Genomic DNA, 24,138 nt, shown 5'->3' on the forward strand with positions numbered 1-24,138 from the left:
ACTTCCTGCAGAATGAAGCTCTGCTTGGCATCAATTTCTGAACCCTTTTTCTAAGTAGCAATCTGTTCATAACAAAACTTTCAGAATAATGGACAAAGAATTCAAATCCAAATACAAAAAATACAGAAAATCCTCTAGTTTCATACAACCTACAGCTAAGGAGAGGAACTCCTTTCTCTATGTAACAGACAATGCCAAAACTTACATAGGTTCAAAAAGCAGCAGGACAAATTCAAGAAAGAGGGCTATTAACTACATAAAAATTATGCCTTACGAAGAAATTTCCTAAGCTGCAAATCAATGTTAGGGGAAAGATCATAGATATTCACTCTGTTTTAGGTATCTACTTCTGGCTACAGTATGAGACAGGCTTCTGGGTTAGGTAAACTCATATAATTCCTTATAACCCTATTATTGACCGAAGTTTTTATTTTTACATTTTTCTTTCCCTCCCCCCCTCTTCCCCCCCCCCGCTTAAAATGAAATATTTTCAGAATAAGAACAACGATGACAAAAACATGAAAAACATGGCATATTTTAAGTTTTTCTCTTAAATTCCAAGATTGCACTAGTGAAATCAAACATTTCTTCCTGATTTCACGTTTTGTACAGCTAACTTGAATCATTTGCATAATCCAAAGTATAGGTTTGGAGATTTTATCTCATCTGCATTGCTGTATTATCAGCAAATAGGACCAGGGAATCTAGTCTACCAGCCCTTCTCCACTACTTTCACCCCAAGCTGGTGCAAATATAAAATAACACCAGAATTCCCCAGAAGACTGGTGTTGCTTCTGCTAGCTTTAATAACTCCTGTACTAGTTACCAATGAAAAAAGACAGTTCATCTTAATTAGAAAAGTCTAACCAACAAAATTATGATTGGGAACTCCATGCTATGAACTATAGTACTGAATTGCAGGCATCTTGCAACCACAATGATAATCTATGCAAGAATTTTCATAGCAAATGCCAGAAATAATCATAAACTGCTCAAGCTAAATTGATAATCAGAAAGAGAAGAGTAGAGAAGTTCATAATGGAAAAACATCCATGCCACAAGGTTTCTCTTTTTTTTTTTTAAAAGAAGTTTTTTATAGTAGGATATACAGTTTTTTATATCGAGGATATACAAATAAATAATATGTATACATAGTTCACATTGTTGTGTACCTGAACTGAAGAATATTGTTTGGATGTAGAAGAGCAGTTTGGAGTACTTTCACCTCTTGCTTCTCTTCATTCACCAGGCCTATTCACTCAGCACTTTACAATTGCTTTGAAAAAAAAAAAAAAAAAAAGTTTCATTATATTTTGCTTTCAATTCTAGCAACATAAAAAACACAGATGATCATAAAGTTTGAATTAAGTATTGACATAAGCAAAGAAAGGCCAAATTTCATTTGCAGCAGCAATAATTATCAAGGAAAAGAAATAGATGATTTCCCAAATGCCAAAACCATTTAAGCTGCTGTTGATCTTATTGTCAAAAAAAAAAAAAAAAAAAGAACAGTGACAATCTAAGAAAGCAAAAAATGAACAGTATCAAAAATCATACCATTCTATGAACCTCCACTCATCCTCAAATGCTTATAATGGATGTTGTAGATGCTGAAGGTCACTCTAACCTCATGTAAAAATGTTTAATTAACTTTAACCTAGGATTATGGCATACATGTATTTTCTGCTGTTTTTTTTTTTTGTTGTTGTTGTTGTTGTTTGTTTGTTTCCAACTGCATTGTGCCCTTTTTAAAGTTTTGAACAAAATGCAAGGAATGGATATTAGAGAACAACTGTAACAGAGTGATGGACAAACCGTAATGGGTACAAAAACAAATACAAAACCACAAAACACACAGAAGACCTTTAAGATTTTTCCATACAGGAACATTTTATATACCAACTATGAACAAAGTATACCGATGAAAGGACAGAGTTGTTCTGCTCTTGACTGTTTGCGGGATTTTCTGCAGGAGTCACATTTTAAAATAGTAGTAGTAGAAGTGATTTTCTTTAACGCTACATGTATAGTTCTGTCAGTAACATGTTATTTTGGTGTTAATGGTCAGCTGCACCTACTTTCTTTAAGAGTAACTCTCAATGGAAACCAGTGTCTTGTTTGCTCCTGAGTCATTGTCTGCCTGGGAATGGGGGAGGGGGTTGTTAAAACATCAGCAGCTTTAAATACCAAATTTTTCTTCATTGACTTTCCACAACCCTTTCCAAATTATTATTCAGGGATACCAGGAATGATTTGCTTTCTTTCCTCTTCAAGGCTACCCTTGAGTCATTTAAGTCCCAATGATAACTTGATATGGTAGTGTGATGCTACATCAAAGCTCTAGCATGATGTAGGGAACTTTACCGCACTGTGACTTCCAACTGCTAAACTGCACAGTTCACCCTTCTTCTGTGTTTCCTTCTATCCTTTTCTACCCCATTCCATGAATCATATAAGTTTAAAAGCTGTATAGAAGCTACTGAATGATGTCTTCATGTGTTTTCACAGTGGAATGGGCTGTTGCCATGTCTTTTTTTTTTCCACCAAGCTTCAGCTCAGAAATTGGAGGATCTCCTTTAACTTCTCTTCTCAAAGCAGCACTTACAAGGGATAAATACAGTGTATACCTAGACAGCACCAGCAATGATTGAACGTACATACATTAAAGGAGGGAAACTCAGGTGAAGATTGTATGAGTTAGACTGAAATTCTTTCTATGTCTAGTCAATGTAAAAAAAAAAAAAAAAAGTCAGATTTTCTGGCTTCTGTCTCATAGTACACTTCTGTATTTCTATTTATGTGTACCCTGTTTACAAGTTCTATATTCCAGTGTTTGTTCTTCTAGTATACACTACAGGAAGCTACAATCATGGTTTACTTCTCTCTCTTTTTTTTTTTTTTGTAATACAATCATGCATTCGAATTTCAACACTATAAAAACATGAATTAAAGACATTGAAATGGAAGTTCTGCTTCATTGTACTTCTAAAAAATTATTATACTATAAAAATGAGGGAAAAAATTGCATTTTTAAAAATCAGGAAAATTAAGACAGATTTTAATCCACTTTACAACTTTTCTTGTCAGTTTTAGACAATTTAAACAGTCAAGAATATGCCAATAAATAAAACCTAGAATGGCAAATCACAATTTAAGATGAAATCTTATTACTAAGAAACTGTGGTGACAAAATAGTTTCATCTGTTATATTAAAAAATTAATGAAGAAATGATTCTCTTGTTGCAAGAGTAACACATGGCTGAAATCCACAATCTAATATAGTTTTAATTTATTACAGTTGAAATTAAATATTTAGATTATATGATGGAATAAATAATGCTGGTGAATTCTCAACTGTAGGCAATTACATGTTCAATTATGTACTAAAAGAGCAGTGGGAATCAAAATCTTCACTGTAAATCCAATTGAAAGCTTTTTATAAAATAGTTGACCACAGAACTTAGCTTCAATGTCTATTGTTTGGAAAAAAAGCATCACACTTTGAACTTATGTACATAGACGTATGCACTTATGTATGAGTATATAGACATACAGATGCATCACTTTTCTTTTGCTTGTTTGAGCTTTCCTCGGTGAAGGGAAATTAGCTTCTGAGTAATCTGATTTTATTTATTTTTTAATGTATTTTAAACAGCAACACTGCACAATTCAAGACATTATTAGTTCTCCCAGTTAAGAACTAATAGTATAAGTTCTTTATGCTACACATATCCATGAGAAGTAGAAACTTCACTAGTACTCAATACCACAATTCCATTTAAAGACTACCTTTGCTCTTGAGATCCCACTTGTCAGTAGAGATGTATTTGTCTAAAAAGCTATGTCCATTAATTCCCAACACAACTAGAGGATTGACTTCTGTTTGTTAATTTGTATGGATATATATAACTGTAGAGATAATATAGATGTTTACCTGATTATATTTCAGCTATTACAGTTCAGATCTGAATTGAAACAAAGAAAAGAAAAATAGGACTGAAGCATTACTGACACAAAACTGAATAAAAAGGAATTCTATTTTATAAGCAAATACTTCAATAAGTATTTAATAAGACTTTTCAATCAATAAATAATTGTAAAAATTACTGAGGACCTGAATCATCTAGTCTCTCCAAAAACAATCCATAAGTCCTTCATATTTCACACATAAGGGGAAAGAAAATTACTGGAAAGCATTTATAAATATATGTTAGTTTTCAGATTAAAGACTATTTAAATTGCTTATACCAAAAATAAGAGCTGAAGAGAGCAGCAGCTATGTTATTGATTTGAAAACTTAATGGAATAAAAATATTTCAAAAACATTTGGTTAATTTAAATGTTAAAACAGGAACGGGTTAAACCAAACTATGTAGATTTGATATAAAAAGCATGATTCTGAGTACTTTTTCCTTATTATTGGCACTCTATTAAGGATAGTTTCCTGTACATTATAATGAGGTTTTAAACCAACAGAAGCAGCTCCTGACACCTCTCCTCTACTGTTACTTTCTCCTATCACCTTTCTATGCACCTCCTTATTTCCCCAGAAGTGGCTGGGTGACCGTGTAGTGAAGTAAAGCCCATGCAAATTATAAATAACTTGAAGGGAAGAAAAAAAATCCTAGGTGAAACTGTACAAGAACTATGACACAAGGATGAGATCTTCAATGATTTTTTTAAACTAGTTCAAGTATTTACTGGGATAATTCTTTGTTTCCTTGGAAATAATATTTCCTTTCTTAATAATTTAAATGATCCTTCTATCTAGTACAGATCACCTAAACTTGAATTCTTTGAAGATATGGCAGTGTGAAAAGGGTGTAAATGAGAACAATTTAATTCCTTTTAGCAACTACACAACCAGTTGAAAGTTTATCAACAAGCAAAGATGCAGAAAAGTTCAGAATATGCTAACACTAGAGATGTAAATTATGTGATTTTTTTGAAAGCCAGTGGCACATATTATAATAAAGGTGCACACCTGAATATAATGGCATTAATATAGGTGGGTTTTTTGTTTGTTTGTTTGTTTGTTTTAAATCTGTACATCAATTAAAGCTCTAACTATCTGGCAGTTTGGCTTACATACCTCTTGCTCACTTTGTAAAGAAGACAGCATACTTTAGCTTTCCCATACGCTCTTGCTAAAACTGCGGGTTCCCAGGAAGGAATGTGGAGATTTCGCAAAGCCGTATTACCTTGACAAAATAGATTCTTTTTTCTCTAGATCAAAACTCCTTTTCTTTTTGACCATGAGGAATATTAAATAAATATATATCATGTAATGCTTCAAAGCAAAACAATGAATAGTATGTATTTTAATGCATTCTGAATTATTTAAAATTTTCTAAGAAAGTTACAATACGATAACAGTATATCACTAGCTGCTGCAAATTCAATTAGCAACTGGTTATCTTCAAACTATTTTTTTTTGTTGGCTTTTTTTTTTTTTGTACCCTAAATAAATATTTCTAATTCATATTTAAATTAACTTCTGTGATTAAGCAAAACCCCGAAGTGTATCTTTGGTAAGACATTATAATATAACTACCAGGATTTTAAGTCACAGTTATATTATACATGTATACTGTGTTAACACGAGTTATGTTCCAGAACAAAGTCATTCGTATTCAATTTTTTGTTTGTGTTTAATTAAATTCATAACTACAGCATTTCATGGTGAACAAATCAGGGTCAGTCAATGCTGAATTTCATTAAGTTGGAGAATAAAGAAGGAAACTGTAGAGCAGAAATATGGTCTTGTAACTCCAGCCAAGAGATCAGCTGAAACAACTATTTGTTTGGGATAGTGGACAGGAGGAAAAAAGGATCTTCTACTGAGCAACTCCAAACATAATCTCTTCCTGACAATTTTCACTAGGATTTTATGATGTGACAGTTAGGTTTTGAATTTCAAATCAAAACCAGATTTATTTCTTGCTGTGGTAATATAATGGAGTGGTTACACTATGCTGAGGTGTATGGGTTATCCCAGCTTCTAGAGAAGAGGATCTGTGCCAGCACATTTACTGAGGTACAACTCCAGCCTTCAGGAAAGTTATACCAGAAAATTACTCCACATAAAAGTTTACCAAAAAAGCCCATGAAATTCTGACTGAGTCAGACAGAAGTGAGAAAGTCTTTTTTTTTTCCCTGACCCTAAATAAAAAAAAGCAGAAGAAAAGTTTTAAATTATGATTAAGCTAAAATATTTTAGGATTATCAAAATAATAAACATATAAATATAAAATAATATACATATATAAAATAATAAACATTATATACACATATACACATATATACACATAATTTAAATACCAGGCACAATTTATATTAAATGTGATGGAAGCATTTGAAGGAGGGAGAGGGGGGGCATTGGCTATTCTGACAAAGTCAACATTCTTTTAAATTTACATATTTCAATATTTTCATGACAATTGTTTGTTGCTACATTGTAATTGCAGAAGAGGAATTTCCAGAGAATGTTTTATTTTAACTCTAAAATGCTTTCTGTATATATTATTCCATTTTCATCTGTGCCAAAGACACGAAAAAGTAAGGAAGAAAGTATATTCGAAGATGAGGTGTCTGAACAAACCCAAGATTAGAGATTTTCAGTCCTCACCTACATTAGTAGAAAGAAAAATGCATACAGAAGAAAACATTTGGTTTCAGTATTTAAAGGCTATTAACTTCCTTGAGAAGGACAGACACTGTCTTTCAAGTTAAATGCTAGATGATGAAACAGACAGGCTGTCAGCTCTGTGGAATGGCCAGTGTTTGTTGTTATTTTGTTTGTTTTTAATCACAAGCAATATTGCATTTATTTATTATTTTTTTAGCCCTTGCAACTAAAGGCTGCTGTAAGGTAGGTTACACTGGAGAAACTGCAGTTCACATGCAGCCCTTCTCCTGTGTGACTGAATTACTACAAAAATTTCATTTTACTATAATATTGTGAGGGAAGTTTGATTTTTATTTTTATTTTTTTTAATATTTTTATATTTATAGAGGGAGAGATATCTTTTTGTAGACAAGCGAGAATAAACAGATTTGAGAAGCATTCCTCTAGTCAGGACATAGAGGCTCAGAAATTGCAGCCCAAGAAGCAGGGAAGTTTGAAACTACAATCCTCTGTGTGCAGGGTTTCTGAATAACCCACTGTGTGTGAGAGGCTGCATAAATCAAGGTGCTGAGAAGATTTACAGCCCCAGACTAGCAGTTCAAAATCAGACCCTGCAACCCCTGTTACCTTGAATGACTCGATTTTGTAGCCATGCTAGAACTCTTCCACAGGATCTCTCTGCTGGGGGGGGGGCGGGGAGGGGAAAGGTTACCATTGACCATTGTTCCATTGTTGTCACTGCAAGTAGGCTACAGAGGACTGGACTTGGCTGTATAGTGAAATAGAAAGAAATGAGATTGATAAACATAGTAGAAACAAGATGCTTCAGAACAGGGCTAACATGGTCCCGCTTTTCCTTCATTTTTTTGGTCCTGCACAGATCTTTCCTCCTTTTTCACCACAAATTACACCTGAGTTTTAGAGACAGGGATGGTTCTGCGGAAGGACACTGAGCTCCCCTGCCTGTGGCAAGTGGGAGGGTTGCATGGATGTTGGCAGCCAGTACAGTACACCAAACATTTGAGCAGACAACATTGAGCTGAGCTACAAGTGTATGGCATGTGACATGGCAGCTGACGGTTCTGAGGTATAAGGAGGTCTGTAGCGGATTTGTTGGTGAGAGCAAATTACTCAGAGGAAGTAAGTTTTGGTTACTCTATAGACTTTGGTTTGTCAAGCCTTGGAGTGGGACAGAGGAAGGCTGTGAAGGTCTCTGACTGGAAGCTGTAAAGGTGAAAACGATGACAGGAAATTAAATAATTCTGCAGAGCTGTGAAGAGGGCTTGAGACTTTTTGGAGTGGTTGGAAACCTCAGGAAGCTGCTATCAGGAAGGACTGGGCTAGCTACTAGGAGCTTCTGACCCACCTGGGCACCTTCATCCAGAACACTGCTGAGAAAGCAAGAGTACTTGCTATCCCCTTGACCTCATTTGCTATCAGAAATGCAGTAGCTGCAACAGAAGTCAGCCCTCACTGATAATACCCTGAAATATGGTTTCTTAGCTGTTTAAGCAATATAGACTTAAGGAAGCAGACTTACATTGTTTTAAAAAAAATTGTTTCTAAACAAATCTATCATAAATTCAACACTTTCTACAATCATCATCCTCTTATTTTTCAAGAGCTCAAAGTAAGTGTCACAATGATTCATCAATCTCATTTCATTGCATTTAGGGATTATTTTTAGGTGCTGGCAAGTGAAGTACTGAGGAATATATGTTGATACTATAAAAAGGTGAGATGCAAAGATTTGAGAGAGACATTTAAAATGTGTGCTAGCCAGCATCTGTGTCGTATTTCAAAGGCATGTTTCAAAGCTGCAATAAATGAAGTAAGATTTGCTGGATTTTGTTATCAATGGTAATAGGTTTAGGGTTTACGTATATGTGCATGTCTAAGATGAAGAGTTCCTTGACAACAACAAACTGGGAAAAGAACTGTGCCTTCTTGTACTTTGCTTGCCAATATAGATTACGGCTAGCTTTATAGGTAGGGCAATCTGGAAATCTAGGAGTGGCATTTTGGCCTCAGAAGCAAAATTTTATACAATGACATATACATATGTAATCACACAGATGAGACTGCTTTATCTACTTGTTAGTGTTCTCTCTTTGAATTCATTTCATTTACGCTTCAAAACTGAACAATACAGTTAAAAGCATTCCTGAACTTTTGTTATCATTCTATCAAATTTACCACAATGGGAAACTGACCCATGGCAGAGTCTCATAGACAAACGTTTTGCTCAAATAAGAATAATACCATGGACATCTAAGGCAATCCAACTGTTTAACACTACTTAGTATCTAATATGTAGTGCATAAATATTGAATATGCATGTTGAATGACCCCAATGACCATAGAAAGATATTTTTGAAAATGAATGGAAAAATATGCATATATGAAAGACAGAAAACAGACCATGAAACAAACTAAATGGAAGAAAGTAGAAAAATGAATAGAAAAGATTAGTATAACCTTAAGGTGTGAAAAGCAACGTCTGTTTCCAATAAGGAAAACATGCTTCATACTTTTGTGGTGCATTGATGTTCAAACCTCATTTTCTGACAGAATATTGTACTGATGGAGATTCTCTGCTCTTCTCTTCACCTAATCTGTTGTCTCTCCTTCTTGAAATAAACAGAGAAACATGAAGTCATGGTACTGATCATGAAAATATAGATTTCAAAAGATTAAACAAGCAGGTGGTTTGCAAAATCTAGTTACATCATTTCTTCCCACTATCTGTATTTCTAGTCTTTTCTCTGGAACCATTTCAATGATGTCTTTCTCTTGTCTACCTCTTTTTTTTTTTCCTCCCCCCAAAAAACTGAAGCAATGGAAAAAAATCTAAAAAAATGTATCTTTAAAATTTTATCATTATTACATCTTCCTTCCATTTCATAACTGTGCCTTACACAGTCTTTCTGTTTTGTATTCTCACTAAAAAATCACCCCAAAGTAGTTTGCTTGTTCTGGTTTTTGCCACTTTCCTGCAATTATATGTGCTCATGTGTTGCTACAAGATCTTATCACTGCTGAAGTGCTTCTGAAAGCACATCCTGCATTGAGTTAAATCTGCATCAGAATCCCCTCAGGAACAGGCTACTCTTTAGGAATTATATAATTCCAGCCCCTATTCTCAAATCTTATTTAAAAGTAGCATTTTTAAATATTATTCACTATTTGTAAATCTGAATCCAAGTACATTTGAGCCAAATTGAGCATTTCCAATTTATTCACTGGGATTTAGCTCAGATGCAAGAGTTCCTGTTCAACACTGAATTTCGGGCTCTCTTAATACATTTTTCCAATAACAAGATCTTCCATACTTTCCCAGGAAATAAAGCAGTTTCTTCTAGTAATGCTGCTGCTGCAAGAATTGCCATTGACATGACATCTCAAAGTATATATTATAAATAGAAGAAGTTGTAAACAAAGCTCCAGTAAAGCTGCTTGATAGATTAAAATCTGCACTAAGCTGTAGAAGCTTCACTATTGGAGTTTAAGCTCTCAAGCTAATTCAATTTTTGAACTGAATACGGAATATTAACACAAAGTAAAGCATTGTTCTTGTGTATACTATATCTTTTCAGTTCAAAAAGCTTCCAAATGCTCAAGTGAAACCAAATCAAACTGTCGCTCTGTAACTTATAGCTAAATTTTATCCATAATGAAATGAACTGTGGAAAATATATTAAACAAAATACATCCTTATTTCTCTGTTGTCAGTGTTGAAATTAACTTGGGAGAAGCAAGAAACAGTATTTATATGCAGCTGTAGCAGTGATTTTGCTTTCCATTTGCATATTAAAACTTGTATTACAGCAAAACAAATGACTTTGATAGATTGCCTTACACATAACTATTGAATATTTTTACACACCTTAAAAGAACTCAGCTAACTTTTAACATAAATCTGAATTTCCACACAGGGATAATTTTTATACCCTTTAAATTTATTAAAGCATTTTTATTTTCTCAGTTAGAGTTTTTATAAATATTGTCATTTACTTTTAAATTAAAAAGGTTTTGAAATTAGAATTTAATAAGCCTTTTTTCACTATTGACTGATACCAGTTCAAAAAAAAAAAAATGAATATACTGGATTTGACTACTGAATACTCGATTTGTGGGGTTTATTGTTTTTGTTTCTTTTTTCTTTTTTTTTTTTCTTCCTTGTACATAACCTGACTGGAAGTTTATGTTCTATGTATGCTGTCCTTGGGAATAGCCATGTACAGTGCTGTTATGACAGCATTTCTGCTATCATTGCATAAACTTTATTCCATATTCTCTTTGCTGTTTCTGAGCACTCAAACCAAAATCTTGGTCTATCTTCTTGACATCATCTGCTAGGTGAGAAAAAACACAGCAATATGGTGAAATGAAAGATATATTTAGCTCCATAGCCTGTCTCCACATAATCAAGACAGAAGATTTCCAGCAGACAGACTCCTCCTGACTGCATCTCCTTGCTTTAGAATCCTCAGCTCTGAACATTTTTTGTTCCATTTCCCTTGATGATCCCAAACTCTCACCTTGGAATTAACAGTGAAGGATTTCCTCCCATTCACCTTTGCTGTCCCTCTCATGATTTTATAAATAAAAATATCATATACCTGCTTTCACATGACTACTATGGACTTTCTTTTTATCACATTTTTCTGTTATTTTTTCCATCTAACAAAATCCTAGTCAGAGAAGCCATTCCTCCCACAGATGCTGCTTTGATATAGAAGTATCTTTGATACTTCCTTTTGCCATTTCTATCATAGCAGTTCTGAATATGGAAAGCAGAACCACATGAAGTGGCCAAGATGTAGGGGCACCAGAGATTTATATAGCACTTATGTCATTTGCTCTCTATTCCTCTCTATCCTAGCAATTCCTAGCATTTAGTCTGTTCAGTCTGTTTTCCTGACCTCTAATCAGGGTAAGCAGTATGTTACTAAAGCTGCTACACAACTTCTTCATTATTGGATTTTCCTGTCCCAATCCCATTTGGAAAGCAGGTAGCAGCAGAACAGAATATAGCTCACTCTGATACACAAAAACAAGAGATTGTTCTGATGTCGTTGTATTACTTGCCTTTATGGGCAGGAAAGCACAAAAAATGCATAGGTCTTACAAACAACACTCTTGGAAAAACTGCTTCTGTTCTTCAACAAGGCATCCTACACACCCTCTCATGGAGTTAAGCCAACACTTCCTCCACAGAAAGCAATTGTTCTTTCACCTGTCCTCTCTGTTTGATGGAAATACAGGAGAGCTGTGACAATTGTGCGATAGTTGACAAACCTGGATGTGTCTTATTTTGGTATTCTTCCCAATCTTCCCAATAGAAAGAAGGTCAGTTATCTCAAACTTTGTCAACAACCCAAATCTGGTACCAATCTCCACTGTAAAGAATGAAATCTTTATTCAGTTAAGAATTGAAGCAACTGACTTGTGTCATCCTTAAAGACACTTTAGCATCCTACAGGTGTCAAACAGGGAAGAAAATAAAAAAAAAAATGCAGTATTACAATTTGCCCCCTAATGTTCTCACATGTTGACTGACGTTTTGCACATATAGGCTTTGTTTCTGACCAAAAGTCTTTAGGACAAAGTCCTTGTATATTGTAGATTTCTGCCTTTCTTTTCTTCATTTCCTTCATCTCTCTTACATCCCTCACACTCCACTGACATTATTTTCTGTGGCCTAAGGATGTCAGGAAATGAATTTTTTCACTTTCAGCTTTTCCTGCATGACTACAAATCCCATCTTACACCCACAGAGCACAAACGGATTGAAAGGGTCTAAATACAATGATAAAAATCTAGACAGGAATAGAAATTGATAGACACATGGGAGGAACATTTTCAGGGGTCTTTTTAAATAACAAATACAATTTTGAACAAAATGTGTTGTGTTTTTTTTTTTTTTTTTTTTTTTTTGTCTGAATGCAAACTCATCTTCAGAGGGTTTTGTTGTGTTATTATTATTATTATTAAATTGTTAACCTGATACTTAACATTTGATTCTTTTCAGATTTTGGCTACACAGTCAAAACTGCTGCTTGTGGGATTTCTACATCCCTCCTTCAAGATATCCAAGAAATCTCTAACATCTCCTTCTCCACCCTCTCTTCACTGAACATTAAAAGCTTGTTGTCAGTATGGTAACTGATTTGCATTTTTGACACCTCTATTAAACAGTGTCAAAAGTACAAAATTTGTGATGTCAAAACTAAAACCATGACATTTAGGTTCTTTTGTTGTAGGGAACTGAAACTCATAGACATTTTATGGTGCTATCATTTTCTATTGCAGGTCACATATAGATTAATGTTGTAAAAGATGACTTCAAAGGCTTGATCTTTGAAAATTACTTTTATTTAGACTCTTTCATAGACATTATCTAGCCCAATCTGACAAATGCATCCAATAATTTAGTGCGAAAACTTGTATTCTCACACAAACAAGTGCTTAGGTCAGAGTTTCTCCTGCAACCCGCTTTTTTTCCCCCTCAGTAATAAACAGCAATTTTAGTACACAGTTTTTCACTAATAGGTGTAATCTATAGAGGGTTTTGCACTTGAAGGTTCATAAGACATAAGGGATATTGTTCTCAATATTCTGTGCACTGTTTTTAAAAATAAAAAAAATAGGTAACTAGATGGTGATTTGTCAACTTTGCTGGTTTATTTTTTCTATTTTTCCGACAAAGTTATTTTTTCATTCTTCTTGTAAGCTCTTCCATGAAGGGCAATGAGTTATTCTGCATTGTTCATCAAACATACTAACTTTTCCAACAGAAAATTTGGAAAGCGTCCCCTTCCTTCCCCCCTGCCTTTTTCCAGAAGGCCTATGTACCCTAACAAAAACAGTCAATATGATAGCCTTTCTCCTCTCTGTCAGCAGACTATAGGACTTGCCAATCTGATTTAAAACATCCTTTCCAGTATTCTTTATTTGTTTACTTTAATAATGGCAATAAATAGATGCTTTCGGAAAATGCAAATTGGTGTTAGAGCATATGACATATTCCTGAGTATTCTTTTATTGTCTGCATTTACTTACAAATGTTAGGAGACTTACTGAACCTGGTAAAGTCTAATTATTTAGTAATTTGGCTGATGTCATTTTTCTCCTTTAATTCTAGTGGAAATCTGCCATACCAGAACTGAGTAATATCATCAAACATATAAATACAGCATTTACCTAAACCAGAAAGTTGCAGAACATGAGAAAGGTGCATTGCAAGGAACAGCATGGACAAGGCATTGGTAATACACTGGACTGGCCAAATAAATCTATTTATAATCGTGCACATAGTCTAATATCACACATTTAATTTTGGCAAACAAACCAGTTCAGAATAGAAAAGGAGTGACAAGAATACGATTTTTTTTTAAAAATGGATGTTGACATCTGGCTTATAGAAGGAGTACTGATTTTTTGTTATGTCGAATTAATTCAGGTGACTGTGGAAAAATAGAATGCATATGTACATACATAACTATCCTGGGAAACAATTTAGGAAAGTCTAGAAATTATATCAAGCCATATTAATTTTGAATAGAATTGGATGCAAATTTCAAGCACTTTTTTTTTTTTAAATGCAAAACGTAGCTTTCATCACAGGTAGATTTTTTCATGACAGGTACAGACATTTATTTTACCTCATAAGTAATCATTGTGTTTTCTTCAGCCGCATTGTCATAGCAATTATAATTCAAGATTTACTGCTCTGGCAGTGTGTCACAGTGTGTCACTGTGAGGGCAGTGTACCCCTTACAACTTCTGCCAAATGTTGGTGTTTCAATGACGCGAGAAATCTTTTCAATTTCTGAGTGTCAAAAGCAGTTCTAAAATCTGACATAGGAATTTCCAGTGTTTTTAAATGTAACTTGTTTAGAAATTAACAGACGACATGTGACAAAAAGTAGTAATTGTACACAGGATTGGTACAACTTTGGTTGGGAACCAAGTCCAAATTAAACCTTTTTTTTTGGGGGGGGGAGGGGAGGGGGTTATTATAAATCTAAAGTGGGAACAAATTATAAAACACTGTCAGATTAATATCACTGAAGCTGAACAGCTCTGTTCAGAGAACAGGTAATCATGGGCACACTGGCCTGTGTATTGAGGGTGAACACTACCTGTATCTGGAGGGAAAGTTCAAGCATCCCACCTATTTGGATCTTGTTGCCACTTCTGAACTTTCCAACAGTGCTTGCAGGACAAAGTTGTTGGACATGTCACAGGGCATTCTGAACAGCTACCCATGTGAAATATACGGCCTTGTTCTACTAATGTTCTTCCTGTGCAAAGAACTTAATCACTGATTTATCATAAATTCCATAGAAATTACGGGTTTTCACAGAAATGCTAATGAATGTACGGTAAGAATTAAAACCGAGTCAAAACTGAGTCTTCTTCTGAAAGAAAAACAGGATTCAACGTCAGCTGCTGTCCTCATCTCAGATAATCCAGCACTATATAGTAGCTATTAACAACTTCTTGTATTAACTGTGTCACCAGAGGGCAAAGTTTACCTGGCTCCTAATTCCACAGAATGACTTTTCTTAAACAGGATGAAAACATATTTGCAACTGACACCACAAAAGAGTAGCACAATAGAGGAACAAAAGGAGAGGGGGAGCAGTTGGCTTCCCTCACTTTCACGGTTTCTTGGGTTGGGGGCAGAGCTGCTAGCAAGCCCCAGTGTTTCTGGGACAGACACCAGATCTGTGCTGAAAGCAGAGTGGTGGAGCAGAGGGACAGCCCCTCTGCTCAGCTGTGGCTACATAATTCTATCAGAACAGGGAAAAAGAGAATAGTTAGTGTATCAGCACTGCTTCAAGAAATGGGGATGCTTTGCTCATGGTAATGACATTGCTCTCTCAGCATCTTGGGTACAATTTTTCATGGTTATCATCACGAATGGAACCAATCTACAAACAATTCATTTTTTTCACCAAACATTATAAATAGTGCTTTCCCTTCAAGAGACATACATCCAAATTATTAATTTCTTCCTTTGAATATGTGTAATTCTTGCTTGCATCCTTTACTCTGACTCCTCCATAGTCATATGCTATTTATGCAACATATAGGCCTATGCGAATGAGGAGAAAGTACTTTTGCACTGGAGAAAGTGGACTCACTGAAATGTAAATCAAAACCACAAAAATAAAGCAGTTTGCATTCTCTTCAGACCTTTCTACAGAAATATGGAGGGCAGAAGCACAGTGATGGCTGGTTTTATTGCTGTGTTTTTTTTTCGTTTTTTTTTTTGACTAATGCCTTACTGTTGTAAAGTGAGTATGTGATAGGCTACTGCTCAGAAGTCAGCATTCAATGTTTGCATTTATAGTACAAAATTAAAATGAGGAAAAAAATCAAGTATGATCACGAAATCAAATGATCACGATAAAGATACTAGTGTTTTTTTCAGCTCTGTTTTTCTATAAGAGGAATGATAACTATGCGACTTGAAAAAGGAAAACAGAAGGAAAAAAAAATGAAAGAAAAGAGTTTATATGCAGATTATGTATGACAAAAACTTTCTTGTTTTCTAGTATTGTTCCTTTGAATTCTTTAGTAGCCTGACCCATATATGCCACAAGAATTATTCAGACCATGCTTTATGGAAACAAGAAATAAGAAGAGCATATGCTAAAAAGCAAAAGAACACATTGTTGAGATATCTATATTATTAATAAAACATGTTATATACATCAGCTAAACAGGTAAAGATCCTTGCTTACCTCCCACAAAGTCAAACGTCTTATTGGAACGGCTTTTCTCCAGCACTGTTGCTGATTTAAGTGTGTGTCCTCCAGGAAATTCTGATATTCTTACTTTCTTTTCATTTGAAAATCAGTAAGAAATCAATGAAAGCTGGGATTCCATGGTTTCTTGTAGGCCTGATTCCTCTTCTGGGCTACAAGATGACTGGATCCTGGTTCCCAAGATTAACTATAGAACAGATTTTCAAATAAAATGATTTTATTGATGGAAAGTGATAATGGAAAGCATTGTTACATTCAATAAACAATCCAACAAAAACAGCTTTTGACAAGCTCTAAGCATTATTTCTCTCTGTCCCACTGTTTCTTTGTTCCTACTGTATTTTCTGTGAAACCATGCCTGAAAGCTGTAAGTGTAATACACTTACCAGTCATGCAATTTTAAACAGAGTTGTACTATCTAACAGCTTTGAGAACTTAGAGTATGTTCATGACTTATGAGATAAGCAGTGCAAGAGACCTACCGCACCTTTCTCTTTCTGTAACTGTTATTTCTTGCTAAGGTACATATGTATCCAAAAAGAAAAATCATCTGATGTTATTTCTGATACTTGTTTCTGATATTAATTGCTCATATATCCATTAGTAATTTACAATTTCATTCCAAGGCATGTGAACATTTCCCTTCTTAAAAAGGATTTTTTAATTATTATTTATCTATTTATTTATTTTGGGACAAACTAGAAGTAACCAAACCAGTCTTGCCAATCACAATGCATTTTACCTGTCACAGAGGGTGAATTTAATTGCCTTAATTAAGCTGGAAATCAAACACAGATCTGACCATATAAGGGAAACAAACCCATTGTCATTAAAACTGACAAAGTGTGAAGGTCACAACTTACATATTAATATATTCTTCCATGTGACCTTCTGTTGTAAACAAAGAATATTAAATGCTGTCATTCATCTTCTTCTAATGAACATATATTACTCTGGAGTCTAATGAACAGATAAAACATCTTTGTTCATCAAATATTTATTAAAGTAATATTTTCTATGCTTACCAATTAGAAGGGTATTTTATTACAAATTTAGAGCATGCCAACTTTGAAATCCTTGGAGACTAAGTGCCTGAGAATGCCAAGAAACAAAGAACGGTCTTCAGCTCATTATCTTCACATGGTTATTTTCAATAAACAAATATGAATATATAATAATAATAAAAACAGTGTTAGGCCAAGGGAATAACCAGTGGGTTTACTAATTCTTTTTTCTATCACTGATCTCACAATAAGCAGTTATCTCAGTGTTCTCTGAACGTGTAAAAGGTACCCTGCATCAATGCTATTTGCAAAGAACTTGTTCCCGCTGTCATCCTGTTACAGCCATTGTCTAAATAAACATAACACAATGCAACAGTGTTGTTCAGTAAATATGTACACCAATAAATATATGCACACCAATAAACAGTATATAATGTCATAAAAGCGTATGGTATAATCTTTCTGTGGCATATATAAAAATATTCACATGCACTCACCGCCCTTCCTGTTGACCCTTGTACCTGACAACAGGTAAACATCTTAGGGGCACAAGGGTTCACATCTCTACAGCAAGCTGAAATACTGGTGGTAGGCACTATCTACTTACACATGCATGTTAATACCAAGGAAATGCAATGAATATTTTATGTGGATGCTCTTAGCTTTTTCAACCTTGTCTGCTTCAGCTTTTGGAGTTGCCAGTAACATGCATAGATTTCAGCAACAAAATGTTTTCTCTGGTGTTTCTGTTAGTTTTTATGAAAATAACTGTCACATAAGCCACTATTAGATTTTTTCCTACAGATTCATTACAACTTTTAGATTACTAATAAATAGAGCATGAAATATTTTACATATAGAATAAATACTTTTCTTAGGAAAGAAAGGGCTAAAAATTCACAAGCAACAAGCCCTTACAACTGGATTATCTTTAGCAAATGTGTGAGCAATGTATTTTGATAAACAACAGTTTAGACATTTTTCTTTTTTCTTTCTGGCATCTGATGTTGGAAACTGCATTTCCGTAACAAGCACTTATCTGAAACACTCAAAACAGCCAACCTTAAAAATCTGTTAAAACTGACATATTGCTTTGGTTTTCTTGCATTAAGTTGGTAAGAGCAAACAAGGATTTATTGTACAATTTACATAAGGGAAAAAACATTTTTCCTCCAATGCAGGACACTGGTGCCCTCTGCTGTCAGTTTGCTGAGTATCATCAGCTTTTTTTTTTCTTTCCAGTACCAATGAAATTGCTTTTAAATTGTTATTACCGTGTCACAATTATGCTTAGAAATCACAGTGCAAATGTGAAAATAAGTGGTTTGCTTTTCCTTTCCAGCTCTTATAGACTCCATCAAGAGATAAATGTTCCATACAAAGATCTTTCTAATTTTTCTGCCCTCTATAAACAGTTTTCAATTATAGCATGCAAACATAATGCACAGCAAATCAAACACTTAAATGTGCGCTCTGGAATTCTTCTGTGCGTCCTGAGATTTGTTTGTAGCCTTAAGAAAGTAGGGGGTGGTACGTGGGTTTGAAACCATAGTAAGGATAGGTAATGTTCAAAACATTCTCAGTACATAAAGAAGTAATTGTGGTTTAACCCAGCAGGCAGCTAAGCATCACACAGCCATTCACTCACACCCCCACCTCTACCCCTCACTAGGATGAGAGAGAGAGAATCAGGAAAAAAAAATGCAAAAGCTCTTGGTTTGAGATAAAGAATGTCTAATAGGACAGAAAAGGAAGGAATAATAATTATAACTATTATTAATAGTAATACCAGAAAGTACAAAGCAAGCAATGCACAATGCAATTGCTAACCACCTGTGACTGATGCTCAGATTTTCCCAACACAGCAGTCCCCCCAATCCCATCCAGCCACCCCATATTTATTGTTCAGCAAGACACCACGTGGCATGGGACAACCCTTTGGACAGCCCAGGCCAGCTCTTCTGGCTGTGTCCCCTCCTAGCTCCTGGTGCACCCCCAGCCTCCTCGCTGGCAGGACAGCAAGAGGAGCTGGAACGTCCTTGGCTCTGTGTGAGCACTGCTGTGCCCCAGCTGAAACATTGGTGGGTTATCAGCATTATCATTACCCTAAATACAAAACATAGCATCATACCAGCTGCTAGGAGGAAAATTAACTCTACCCTAGCCAAAACCTGGATAGAAGCCAACGAAAGCACTTCAAATGATGTTAACATACTCTGGACCTGCCTCAAAAACAATTGCTGCATCCTACAGTACGTCTGTCTGCCAATCTGCTCACCTAGTTATGGGTAAAACATCCTCCTCCAAATTTCAGGGCAGCTGCTGGTTAACTCCATGGGAGGACTGCTGTAAAGCAAAAGGAAAGATGTGGCTCAGATTAATAAAACATTTCATCCAGCAGTTTTGAAATTAAGAGGAAATTTAAGTAAACTACCACACCTGTGTCAAAATGCAGAGGCAGAGTACAGGCTGCAGCTGCTGCTTCTTCAACAGCTTTCCTCAGATAACAAGAGATTATTAATGAGTTTATATACATGTTTATACATGGTGGTCAGACAAAGTGATAATAAATGTGGCAAAGACTGCATATGTATATGTCCTATTCCCAGTAAAGTACGAAGAATTAAGAAGCAGTCATATAGCTGTTGCATTCGATATCGAAAGTGTGTTACATCTAGTAACTACTTGTCCTGGCACTACCTGAGTTTTTTAAACACCTGAAAGTGCAACTAATTTCGTTCTTGAAGGAAATTATGTAAAAATGTAAGAATCAACAGGATGTCCTGGGTCCAGGACTGCAGGTTTGAATTCTAACCAAGGCACATAAAGTACAAAGATTTTTCAAAAATAGTGGAGACCAGCAAAGGAGATTATTCCCTTCTGAAATTCAATATTGTTATTATTAAAAGAAGATGATTTATTAGTTACTGTTCGGTAGCTGGAGTGGACCTGTCCTTTGTTTGACTGGAAATAAAGCCAGGTCACAGATCTCAAGAGCAGGATGTCAGGGGCACTGAGGGTTTTGGCTGTCAGAAGAGATTACCAGCTTAGAGGTACAAAAAGGTAAAAGGGAATGACAACAATCTTTATCTTTTACTTAGCTAAAGATAAATGAAAGGAATAATGAGATTAAAATTTTCTTTCATTGTCTTGAACATTTTCTTTCAGAAGTAGCACTTAAAGATATTTTTTGATTCAGGTGTATTCTGAGATGCATGCATAAGAAGCCTTCTCTTGGACTAAATTCTGTGTCTTAGAATCCTTCCTTCTATTCCCTTTTTATTTTCATACATTTACTACTAAAAACCATTAAGTCTATTCAAGACAGAACATCTTTCTACCTTTTACCACATTTACCTCACCAAGATCCCCACACTTCTGCAGAGTACAAACATGTGCAACGTGTCTCTCCATAAGAACAGGCAAGGATCCTGAATTCAAAATACATGTGATATGAGAGGAAAACTAAACAACACCATCCTTGTATCTCTGAAAAGCTCATTTAAATTTCCTAACATAACAAAACAGATGTGAATCTACTGCCTCTGGAGTACACTGTGGCACACTTAACACATTGACAAACAGATGCCCCTGTTTGAATCCTCAGGAGGCAAAAGTGTTTTGTTTTTTTTGTGTTTTTTTTGTTTGTTTGTTTGTTTTTGTTTTGTTTGTTTGTTTGTTTTGCAACACACTGCTACCTTTGGTGCCTCAAAAATTTTTATTGAGATCACTCTCAAAAAAGCCAAGACTGTCTAGGTATTCAAACTAACAAGAGTGATGAAATTGTACATATTCTACCCAATAATATTCCACTTAATTTTCTTAGTATTCACCTGTTTGTGTGGTCTTACATACCCCAGAAGTTACTACTTCCTTCAGGATTTACCGTTCCTGAAAATTCAGTGTAATTTCCACCCAGTATCAGAACAGGCAGCAGCTTTAAATGGCTGTGACACCTACTGGGCTAACCAAAAATCTTTTCACAGACATGGTACCCTGCTCTGTTCAGGTATTTCAGATGGGCCAATACCGGTAATATTCAGAGCTTAAAATTTCTTATGATGGAGGAGTGTTGGGGAGAATCTTTCCTGGTAGGTTCCCCAGTGCCTATTTAGGCAGACCTCTACTCTCCCCTGTGGAGAGAGTCCCAAACAACATTCAAAGAATGCAATTCTCCTCTAAAAAAAAAAAAAAAAAAAAAACAGGTTTTTACTCACAGCATGAGAGAGTGACTATTTTTTATCACCAGGTCAATATGAAAGGTAAGGTCCACTATCTCCATTAAAAAAAGGGCTCAAGGGCAACACAGTTTAATAGAATAGACTTTCTCTGCAAACTTGAAAGGACCTTTTCATGCCCTATTTAGTGAATTTGTGAACAATATGGCCATATAACCTGCATGACACATTTATTACTCCCTTATTGGTATACAGTTATTCTCTATCATACGCACGCACACACATATATATTTCCTACCCAGTATGTTATGAAATTGTAGAAGAAAAGTAAGGCCATTCACTTACTAAATCACTGTCCACCTTTGTCTGAATCATTTTTTCTCCATTTTCCATAAAACAATCCTTTCCATACACCTTCCATGTCTGTATCATAGTTCACATTTACTATTCAGAATGCTGCTAACTGTTGTTGAGTGTTGGGTCACATGGACTGAAACATTTTGCTTTCTCAGACTGAAATATGTTGCTTTGCATTATTCCTGCTCTCCAAGCTATTGTCATTGGACATGGGAGTTTCTTTAGATGGATTATTGACTCTTTTAATAGCATGGGATAAAATCCATAGCTACATTTTCCATAATACTCCCACGTAATGTTCCCTGCCCAAACTGCTGGAATATATCAGGCAATCTGTGATGCCAGATAAAGGGGAATGTGAAGGATCAGAATTAGAAATCTCATTAGGTGTCTTAAAGCTCAGAGATGCATCAGACAGTTTATTGTTTCTTTTGGAACACAAAAGTCAAGATACATTTCTGAATATAAATGAAGTGCTCCAAAAATATTTTAAAGTTTTTTTGTTTGGTTGATTGTTTGTTTTTGTTTGTGGTTTTTATTTGTTTGTTTTTGTTTGTGGTTTTTATTTGAAGGAAAGAGGAAAGACAGTGAATTTTGAGTCGTTACAAAAGAAAGCATTATGGACTTCTCTTCGAAAAGGAAATGAAGAAGGAAGACGGAAAAAGGAAAGAATGAAGAAGAAAAATGATTATTCTTTTATTTGCTGTACCAGCTCACACAGGGATCAAATAATAAGTAGAATCACTGTAAGATTGGAGGGAGAAATGGTCTCTGTTAGTGTCACTTAGACAGGTTCAGCTGAATTGTGAAACCTCGGGGTGGGAGGTGGAGGGCTATTCTGCAAGGAAACAATGGAAAAGAAAAAACTATATTTCAAAATATTCATTTTAACCTGCCACACACAGCAGTTTCAGATCTACTCAAATAAAACCAAATCATAACAAAACAAAACCAAACCCAACCCCAAAACCAAACCTAACCTAAAATAAAACTTCCTTTAGAGATTAAAAGCCCTTTGGTATATTTTGCTGTTCTCATATAAAATAAAATGTCCAAGTCTCATCAGCAAGAAATCTATCCCATCCTTCACTTTGTTCAAAATTTTCCTTCATTAATGAGACTTTAGAAACCACTTTTAGTGCTAGATTTTTAGGAAATGGTCACCAAAATCTTGTAGAGTTTTTCCCAATCAATGTCGAGTAACATGAACAGATAATTTATCTAGCCAAGAACAGCTATCTTGGGGAGGTTCCAATTATGCACATATTTACAGTCAATCTACAGAGAGGACAAGAACTGAAGAATCACTTCAGAAACTTAATTTAAAGAAGTTTCCACAGTCAGAGTCACTGTGATACTAATTCATCCTAAGTAGTTGGCACGAGCATTTTGTTGAGTGCATTTGAACTTTTTAAACTGCTGTTCACAACGTTAAAGATCTCTCAAGCCACACAAAGTTCACCTGAACCGTCCTTCTTATGAATAGAGAAAGGTTAACGTGGTGAATGCTGGATGTCTGTTACTTCTCAAATAGCTGCTTGTGTGAGAGGAACAGAGCTTTGAAAACACAGCTCTTACATTCTGAAGGAGCTTTCAATAGCTTCTTCAGCACCCTTAGTTTTTATTTATATTTTTTTAAATTGTAAAATAGTGAACATCTCAAAAAGTAAAACCCTGTGGAAATTACATAAAGATTGCACAGGTGGAATCCTTTGCCAGCTCAAGGTTGAAAGTTTCTAACATTGCACATTTAGCTTTGTACGTGTTGAGCAGCTGAGGTCTACATGGCACTCTCTGATACAAAGGTGCACCTCACTTTTTGAGAAACTGATCTACTTCAAGCAATATTTGGTACAACCAAATCCATGTTTTACTCTGTCTTTTTTTTTTTTTTCCTTCAGGTACAATGTCCCATGCTGATAAAAAGTCATTTTTCTTAAATCATATCAAGTGTTAGCAGGGTCAAATTTATGGCAAACTTGAAATTTTCTACTCTAGGAAAATAAAACGGAAGTAGAAGCTAAATGAAATTTTAATATTTAATCTGGTTAACTTTTAGAAGTTTAAATCAACTTCAGAATTTTAAGATTGTTTTTAAGAGAAACTTTTTAAAATTTTCACCTATTATTCTTCTGGTATGAGAGTAATAGAAACAGAAATCTAATTTTTGTAGCAATTGGAAACTAAAT

General features: G+C 35.0%; 1 long non-coding RNA gene across 1 annotated transcript in view; it reads right to left on the reverse strand.

Annotated features, from left to right (window-relative positions):
• The window catches only part of LOC137860661 (uncharacterized), a 170,589-nt gene that overhangs the window by 87,391 nt on the left and 59,060 nt on the right, over window positions 1–24,138 (reverse strand). The window contains exons 2-5 of the long non-coding RNA XR_011099122.1: window positions 19,693–19,760; window positions 16,387–16,597; window positions 7,256–7,397; window positions 1,173–1,276 (exon numbers count right to left, since the gene is read on the reverse strand). This is a non-coding gene — a long non-coding RNA (uncharacterized lncRNA). The remainder of the gene's footprint in view (window positions 1–1,172; window positions 1,277–7,255; window positions 7,398–16,386; window positions 16,598–19,692; window positions 19,761–24,138) is intronic.

Source organism: Anas acuta, chromosome 1 (assembly GCF_963932015.1).
Source record: "Anas acuta chromosome 1, bAnaAcu1.1, whole genome shotgun sequence".
Classification (NCBI taxonomy): Eukaryota; Metazoa; Chordata; class Aves; order Anseriformes; family Anatidae; genus Anas; species Anas acuta.